This window comes from Peromyscus leucopus, chromosome 3, assembly GCF_004664715.2.
Source record: "Peromyscus leucopus breed LL Stock chromosome 3, UCI_PerLeu_2.1, whole genome shotgun sequence".
Classification (NCBI taxonomy): domain Eukaryota; kingdom Metazoa; phylum Chordata; class Mammalia; order Rodentia; family Cricetidae; genus Peromyscus; species Peromyscus leucopus.
Window position 1 is genome coordinate 12,735,334 of NC_051065.1, and position 10,097 is coordinate 12,745,430.

The following is a 10,097-nucleotide window of genomic DNA, read 5'->3' on the forward strand; positions in this document are numbered from 1 at the left end:
AATCAGAGAAGCCTACTTGGTGATTTCCAGGTCATTGGGAGACCATGTCTTCAATACTGGGGTGGTTAGTGCCTAAGAAGCAGCACCAGTAATTGTCCTCTTGTTTTCACATTCATTTACATACATGTGGAGGCACACCCATTTACACACATATTGCCACAAACACATGAGCATACACACACACACAGAGGCACACACACAGAAATAAAACCTTAAAGAAGCAATTAAATCTATAGCCCTTTCCTATTCCATTACTCCACCCAATTTTCCAATTTCCATCAAAACCTTGAAATGGAATATTTATGATTTATCTCTATGGTTACTGAATCAGTTTTCACCATTCACTAAAGTAAAAAACTGACTGATGTGATTTAAAATTTTGCAGAATACATCATGATTTACATACCATATATAAAAAAATTGAACAGAAAACTCAAGTTACATATTTATGGGAATTTAATAGCAGTTAAGATGTAAAAACTAGGTTTATATTTAGTAGCATGAGTGAACATAAGTGCTACAAACTCAGTAAGTGTGCTTGCTTTGGCAGCATATGTACTAAAATTGGAACAACACAGAGACGATTAGCATGGCCCCTGTGAAAGGATGATACACAAATTCATGAAGCATTCCATATTGTTAAATACAAAATAACCAACCTAGGGCTGATATACATGAATCAAATTGAATAGCTCATACAGCTGTGTGGAACAGTGTTATATAAATACACAGTTTATCATAATCATGAAAGGACATTTAGCTTGTTTCTAGCTTTTACCCATTTCAAGTGTGGATACAGTGAATGTTTTTATACTTGTTTCTTTATACTCAGAAAAATGATTCCTCGCAAAGAGTGCCTTCAGCATTATGCACTCATATACTTTCACCCAAGATGGATACACATCCCAATATTTTATGAAAATAATTGATAAAGAAACTTATTTAGAGTACTATTTTGTTTAGAATGCATATGATTTTCCACCTAGCAAAGATAACAGAAAATTTGCACACTAATGGTTGGATATACTTATTTATTTCATATGAATTTTCATGGGTAAAAGTTTGATGTTATAAGATCTAAAGAATTTTCAGTGGTTTTTGGAGCTGGTCAATATTTTTATTTTATTATAGTTGATGCTGACTATGTGGTTTCACATTAAATACATAGTACAAAATTAAAAGAGCATGTTTACCCCCTCTCAAAAGTTGTTAGAATTTCTATCTTACTCTCAGGCCAAAATTAATTTAGTGATTTTTTAAAAAATGAAAGTTAAGTCAAATAACAATTTTTAAAAATCAATCATTCTAACATTTTATGCTTTGAAGACATATAAAAATAATTTTATATTTCTATGTTAAAGAATAGTAATAAAAATATCAAAAAGTCATTGTTTTCCATGCCTGGAAAGATTGCTCAGTGGTTAAAAGTATTTATTGCTCATTTGGAAAACCCAGATTTGAATCCTAGTACTCACATGGTAGCTCACAGAACATCTAAAACTATAGTTTCATGGGTTCCAATATTAGCACCTGACAGATACATTCATACATACATGCAGGCAAAACATAGAAAATCAAAATAAATAAACATACTTTTAAAACTCATTGTTTTTCCTTAATAAATCATTGTGCTTCTATGAGAGCAGGAAACATTGAACTCCAAAGCCACACATTTTGAAACAAGACCACAATGAAGTGACCAGATGCAACACAGGAAACATTGGGGACTCATTGCATGTTTGATTTGATGCACAGATTTTCATTACTGTGCTCTTAAAAACTTGTTAGAGTTATCAGTTCTTTCATGATGCCCACATTTAGTTACATGGACTATATATGAACACTCACAGATTAAAGTCTGGGTTGTAAGGTATACACTGAACAGAAGAAATACTTGATAGTTGTGTAGGAAATGCTTAAACCTCCACATACATTTTCCAAGATTTTCATCATTTCACATCTTCTACATATGAGAAATCTCGTTATTCATTCCTACAATCCTTCATATTTTAAGTGTTTTAGGAATATTAAAGCAATTTCTTTCACCGTTATTTAATTTCACAGACTTAATTAGCATTAATATTTATTCTTCTGTAATTCCTATATGTAAATAAACTAATACTCCATATATATATATATATTCTTCTAAACAAAAATGTATATCTGTGTGATTGTGTGTATGTGTGTGTGTGTAGGTTTTACATGATGGAAGTCAATGTTGTTACATGACAATTTTATTCTAATTTTATCCATCATACTTTTGTTAATATCTTTCTGCTCTCTAGGCTTTAACTTTTCATTTCTATTGGGCCTACTTTATTTACATTTGTTGGTAATGTTTTTCTTTTTTGTTTGATAATTTGTCTCTGTACCACAAAGTCAAATAATTTTCTATTTTCCCCTAAGGTTTTGCTTTGTATATTTATATTTATTTAGGAAGACCATATGTGCAGTTGAGTGACAGTTGAATATATAATATCACATTATATATTATACTATGGTGCTGGAGAAGGAGATGAGAGTTCTACATCTTGATCTACAGACAACACAAAGTTAATAGTGCACCACACTGAGCATAGCTTGAGCAAAGGAGACCTCAAAGTCCACCCCCACAGTGGACATACTTCTTCCCACAGGGCCACACCTACTCCAACCCCCTATAAAATCAAAATCATAAAGCAGACCACATACTTCTAACATATAAGGGCACAGGATATACATTACCATTCCTAAACATAGGGAAGGGACCATAGTAAGAAAACACTGGACCAAAACAAGACCAGAAATGAGCTGGGCAAACTCCAACCTCTGAATCCTCATATCTGATGTCAAAATGATCTTCAGATTCCCAACTCCTTTCAGCTTTGTTGACTGAAACACACTTCTTTATCTTGGGCTGGTTTCACTCCCTGTTAGCAGCTTTCTTTGGCAGACATCTCACAGATCTGGCATCTACAACATCTCTTGAGGTCTCCAAGGCAATCCAGGCTTCAACTTCACAGCTTCACACAATGGCCTCTCAAGGCCTCCATTCAGGGACACCCCTGATACATGCCTGACTTCAAGTGCCTTTCCTTAGACATAGATCAAATTCTATAGCCCCTTCTTCTGTCCTTAACTCTAAAGCCAGAACCACATAGCCAAATCTGCCAAGTTCTGAGGCTCGCTGGGCCTGGAACATGGGATGGAACCTTCAATTACATCTTTACTAGCTTTCTATTTTCTGTGGTTTCCTTCACTGTATAAGCTTGGCTGTTTTTGAACTTGCTCTATAAACCAGACTGGCCTCAAACTCAGAGATCTACCAGCCTTTGCCTTGTGAGTGTTGTGATTAAAGGTGAGCACCACCAGACCTAGCTCTAAACTTATCTTTAATTACTTTTTACAAGTTGGAAACTTAACTGGGTGGGATTGTACCCTGAAGCCACACTCTCTATTCCATTTCTTAGCTTGTTTATCTCCTTGAATAGAGGAGTTGGCTCTGTTTCACTTCCTGGTGCCACTTTTTTCCTCAATCTGTACATTTTCTAATTTTTCTTGCTCAGCTTGTTCTTCTTCATTGTAAATCGTATAAACATGAACATCAGTAAACAAAACATAGAATCTATACTAGGTTGTTTTGAGATTTTTTCTCTGCCAAAGGAATTAATCCAAGTCTTCATTTTAGCCTCAGACTGACTCTCCAGACATGGTGCAAAAGCTCCACATTCTTCACCAAACTATCACAAGAATGATCTCCAGGCAACATACTAGTTTTTTTTCCCTCTGAAACATTTTGATCAAAATCCCCCTCAGTTCAAGTCACTCTCTGCACCACTGTCTTCCACGATTCTACTAATGTGGCCCATTAAAGCAGCACTTAAAACATTACCCTAACAATGTCTCTACTGTCTCAAACAAAAGCATGATCAGGCCTATCCCAGCAATACCCCAGTCCCTGGTGCCAATTTCTGTCTTAGTTAGGGTTTCTATTGTTGTGAAGAGACACCAAGGCCAAGGCAAATATTATAGAGGAAAACATTTAATGGAATGACTTATAGTTCAGCGGCACAGTCCCCTATCATTGTGGTAAGACATGGCAGTGTGCAGGTGACACAGAGCTGGAGAGGTAGCTAGCTGAGAGTTCTGTACTTTTTTTCCTAGCAACAGGAAGCTGTCCATCTCACTGGGTGTAGCTTGGACATAATAGAGCTCAAAGCCCACCCCCACAGTGACTCACTTCCTTCAACGAGGTCAAACCTATTCCAAAAAGGCCACACCTCTTATTAGTACCACTGTGTTTGGGGACCATTTTCTTTCAAACCACCACAATATGTTATAAAAACAAGCTTATTTGTTATCTATGTTTTAAACAGTTTTAGTTTACACAAATCCTCAAAAAAGTATGTACATGTGATATATATATATATAATTATTTATAGTATACAGTAATTTGCAACAAAATGTGACACTCATAATATTGAATAAAGTAATACACCAGACATTAGTTATTTCATTATTCTAATTGCTTATCATCATCAAATGCATTTTTAAATATTTAATCCACTGAATATATTATTTGTAAATTGAAATAGATATCCTATAAGACATTGAACTTGATTATAAACTTATCTTAAAGTTTGACTATATTTTGTTCAAAATTATTTAGACATCCTTAATACAAGTACTTGACAAAATGTCTACAAAATGAGTACAGTCAGATGAGGTTTTGAAGCTTTGTGTAAACTGAAACTGTTTTACACATACTGACAAGAAATCTTATAAAATTAAGAGAAGCAGAACAAAAGATAATCCAAATCATTAAATTTTAAATTTGAATATCTAAATGATTTATTTATATGAAGAATATTTGATCACTTACCTGTGTAGGTAATATGAGTTGCAGAAAATCAATTCTTGGTTTTATCTACTGGATTAGAAGTTATACAAATTTTGGGCTACCTATCTTTGAATGTTGAACATAGCCTAACATAGTCTAAGCCATAAAACTCTCCAGATCTGCTACATTTTTGTTTTTGTTTATTTGTTTGTTTACTTTTATTAGTGTTATCTCAATAGCCCATCAACTCTGATGTCTGCTGTCCATATATTTCTATGTGTGGGACCTTCCACGGGAACATGGTGAACCTACCAGGAATATTATTTTTTTTTTTAATTTTACCTGAAATTTTAATAGTTCTTTATTTACTTAAATACAACACATAAACAAATGTTTAACACCTGTGAAATAGTTGCCTGCCTGTGCCTTCCCCACACTTCCAGACATAGGTGTGATGAAGCAAATAGGGACATTATTCTTAATGAAAACAGACTCAACAGTTCTGTAGCTATGGGTGGGGCCTCCTGAGCACCTCCATTTCTCCAGCTGAAATGTTGACCAGTTTGTTCTTATGCATGCAGCAGCAGCTGCTGCGATTTCATGAGTGCAATGGTCTTTTCATGTCCAGAGTAAATGATTTTGCCCTAGTCCTCTTATAATCTTTCTAATACCTCTTCCACAATGATCCCAGAGTTTGGGGGAGGAAGTGTGATAAAGATGTCCCAGTATGGCTGAGTACTCTAGGGTCACATCTCTGAATTTGAACAGCTGAGTTTCTGTGTTAACCATATCCACCATGCAAAGAAACTCTTTGATGAGGTCTGAAAGCAGAGAGATGCACATTCAGAGAGAAATTTGATACTATGGCCAATTAGCAAAATATTGTAGTCAGTTCATAACTGGTTCCTGAAGATTTCACAACTATGAATTCTTGGTTAGATCTGCAGTATCAGGCATGTTTTTCCCCCTGTGGATCCAACCTTAAATACAATCAGAAACCAGTTCATTATCTCCATAACATTTGTCACTACTGCACTCATGGTATTTCTGACTATGCATGTCTCGAAAGCCTTAGGTTGTCAAATAAAGAGCTTGGTGGCAGGAATAGGAGGTCTCCTCTTAATTCATTGATCAGAGGTGTCCCAGAGATCCTCAAAACAATACAGCATCTTGCCACTGCTCTGGGTTGCCCACTCGAACTTGATAGTAAGACCCTACACCTGAAGACACCTCATATATTTGTTACAGAACACAGAGAACTCAAGCCAGGACTGACTATGTAGCTTATAGTAACTGTTGAATAGTTACCAGAATATTGAAAGGTGCTATGCAGGCTCCTATGGGGAAAATAATCATCACAGTCTTACCTAGATGTGAAAGCTTTGATGGGAAATTTACTTCAATTAAGGTGTAATGGAACATGTTTGTGGTAGATAGTAGCAGTCTAATACCTGTGGATGAAATGTAATTATTAAATCAGAGTTATTGGCATTTTGAACTTGCCAGTCTTTTTTGCTTGCTTGCTTATTCTGTGAGGTGGGGATAAGAGTCTGGACTGGGCTTTGCTATGTATCTCTCATCTGTTGTGAAATATTTGACTATGTAAAGGTGTGTTACATTTGTTTATGCTGCATTTGTGTAATGATGTAAGGATGTGTGTTTAATTGTATAAAGATGTGTTACATTTGTTTCAGCTTGCCTGCCTAAGGCACCTGAGTGGTCTAATAAAGATCTGAATGACCAATAGCTGGGCAAAGGAAGGATAGGAGGGCTGGTGGGCCGAGAAAATAAATAGACCTGAGACTTTCAAAGTATTAGAGGAAGTATGAAAGAAAAACATAAGAAATTACTTCAAGTTACAGCAATAAATGCCAAGTTCCTCAACAGGACTCCAATAGCTCAGGGAATTGAGCTACTGATGAAAGTAAAGGATCAGCAAGGAAAGAACAGGAGGAAATTGATGCCAGCTATTTACCTGTCATGTTTAAAATTCAGCGTGAGTTAAAACAAACATCAAGAGAATAAGTCATTAAATCATTAAGTGTGCAAGTGAACTCAGAAGACAGTTCTCAGAAGGACTATTGGTGTGACTGTCAATTATTTCACTCTCTTTGTAAATCAGAATCAAAAGATTAAAAGGGAAATTCCATATGATCCAGCTATAGAGTACATGCCCTCAAAGATCAAAGTCAGCTTACAACTGAGATACCCAGATGCCCATGTTTATTTTACGTTCTTTATAATAGTTAAGTTGTGTCATCAGCCTAAAGTTCTCACTAATGGATAAATGAATAAAAAAAAAAACCAAAACAATGGAATTTCAATTATCATAAAAGGAACTAAATATATCATCTCTCTCCTACTTAAACCTCCCTCCCCATTATTGCCCCTTTCCTGTCAAGTCACCTGTCTTTTCCCTTCATTAAGGTCTCTCTTTTAATCTTTCACCAATGGTTCCTTTCAGTTTTCCTGGATTCTTCAGGTACTCCACATTAAAGAAACAAATCTAGAGATTCAGCACTACTCACAGCAGTTGTGGATGCTCACGCAGGGCTTATGCAAGATCGAGCCAATCAACATTCTAGCACTGAGTGGGGAGAGGGGCTTATAGCCCTCAGCAGTACCTGAGGTTATAGTACCCAGCAGTACTGACAGTTGATGGTTTCTGCAGGAGGGAGAGAGTAGGTTTTATTTAAGAATATGACTACTGGTGGATCAACCATGCTCCAGTGGATGGTCCTCTAATCCAGAGGTATATGGACAGCATATACTGGAGTCAATGGGTTATGGAATTAAAAAATAAGACAAGTCAGGGAAGGTACTGAGGTGGAGATACCTGAAGTACAGATTAAGGGAAAGAATTATAGGTGAATAGAATCAAAATACGTTGCATGAAATCTTCAAGAATTAAAAAAAAATCATGTTGTATATAAAACCAAATAATTTAGGATCAAAAGAACAAATATTATATTGTGGTGGTTTGATTGAGAATGCCCACCCCAACAGACTCATGGACTGGAATGTTTGATTCCCAGTTGGTACTTGTTGTTTAGGAGGTATGGCCTTGTTGGATGAGATGTTTCACTTATCATGAAACATCTTTGAGCGAGGTCCATTCTGGCTCTCTGCCTCCTTCTTGTGGATCAGATGCAAGCTCTCAGCTACTGCTCTAGCACCATGCCTGTCTGCCTGCTTCCATTCTATCTACCATCATGGTTGTAGACTCACCCTGTGAAAGTGAAAGCAAATCCTCAATTAAATGCTTCCTTTTATAAGTTACCTTGTTTTGGTGTCTCCTCACACAATAGAACAGTACTAGGACAATGGTGTTCTTTCATAGGTGACTTTTAATAGTCATATAAAATAACATGAATATAGAAGAGAGAAGGAACACTGTTTGGGAAGAGGAAGGGGGTCAGTGGATTGAAAAAAAAAATGAGCTTAGCAATGAACCCAATCATGTACCTTGCATGTCTGAAAATGTCACAAAGGAAGATTAATTATTTTGTATAAATAAGATGGACTAAGAAAAGTTCTTTACAAAGAAATATAGGAGTAAGTTACAGGATGATAATCACTTGGGGAGAAGTTAAAACATCTCTCTTGACAGATGTAGAATATTGAAAAAATGACAAAGGATGAGTAATACAGCTATTGAGTTGAATTTATATGTATAAATTCAATGTATATTAGTCATGTACATGTGCCAGAAATATTTTTAGAAGACATATAAATTATGTACTAAGTTGAGACTCTAAGCCCAAAGCATGACAGATTTAGAATGAGAAAATGAAGACTATGATTGGAAAGAATAGGGGAGTCGACAGAAGTCAGAAGAAATGGGAAATGTTTACTTTTGTGGGCAGAGGTCCTTAGTTATCATTTCATTCTTTAAAAATTGGTCTCTTTTGAAACATATTGGTTCTATTATATAAAATTATAAATTATAGATTTTTTAAAAATAATAAAACAAAAAACGCTACCACATTTTACTGGCTGGTTTTATCTACTTGACACAAGCTAGAGTCATCAGAGAGGAAGGAGACTCAGTTGAAGAAATGCCTCCATAAGATTAAGCTGTAAGCCATTTTCTCAATTAATGATCAATCGGGGAAGGGGTTTCCAGCCCATCATGGACAGTGCCATTCCTGGGCTGGTAGTCTGGGCTATTATGGGAATTTTGTCTGTGTTGTGCTCTGATGTTCAATGGAATAGAACATTGGTTGGAGAGGCAGGGATCACATTCACTGGTCAGAGTGGATCATGGAGTTCCTTGACATACTTGGGAGAAGAAAAGGAGAGTCCCTCTGAGAAGGAAGAGGTGGGATGCAGGGGTTGCAAGGCCTTTTGAAACAGAAAGTGGACAGTGGTGGTGTGTTTTGGTCCCTGTGGTTCTCTCAGATTTTTATCCTCAATATTTATCTCCAAGTTTTATTTTTAATAAATTATAAAAGAATACTGGGGTTCTATAAGAAAGTAGGCTGATCAAACCATGTTTAACAAGTCAATAAATAACAGCCCTCCATATTCTCTTATCAGCTCTCGCCTCCAGGTTCCTACCCTGTTTGGGTTCCTGCCTTGGCTTCCTTTGATAATGACCAGCAACATGGACGTGCAAGCCAAATAACCCCTTTCCTACCCAACTTGATTTTTGGTCATGGTATTTTCTACAAACCAATAGAGACCCTAACTAAAACACACATAAGTGACAGTATGTAAATTACTTTTTAAATTTGGTAAAAGAGTCTCATAGGCTCTGTGTTTTGTCTCTCAGTCCTTTTTTCCTCTAAGTGTGAAAACAGTGGTTGAACTCTGGGATCACACCATTGCTAAGTTTCTTATTAAATTCTTCCTTAGAATCACCACAGCAGCTCAAGATATGGAATGGTACATAGGACCTCTGAGTAGATATCACAGTAGGGCACAGTTTTGATATGCACCATCAATGGTCCAATAAACTCTGAAACATTGTCAGGTCTGTCATAGCAATGCCCTACTTTTGGTACCAAATTGTCTTCTTTAAAGTTTCTATTGCTGTGAAGACTTTGAACTGACAGATGGGGAACCTGCATGGGACCAAACTAGTCCCTCTGAATGTGAGTGACAATTGTGTGGCTTGGGCAGTATGTGAGGCCACTGGCAGTGGGACCAGGATTTATCCCTAGTGCATGAACTGGCTTGTTGGAACCCATTCCCTATAGAGGGATGCCTTACTCAGTCTTAATATAGGGGGGAGGGTCTTGGCCCTACCTCAAGTTGATATGCCAGAGTTTGTTGA

The 10,097-nt window shown here is 36.5% G+C and overlaps 1 non-coding gene across 1 annotated transcript; it reads left to right on the forward strand.

Annotated features, from left to right (window-relative positions):
• Positions 1–534: 534 nt before the first annotated feature.
• Positions 535–641, forward strand: LOC114694756. The gene has a single exon (XR_003734750.1). It is a non-coding gene; the product is annotated as a U6 spliceosomal RNA (small nuclear RNA).
• Positions 642–10,097: the final 9,456 nt, after the last annotated feature.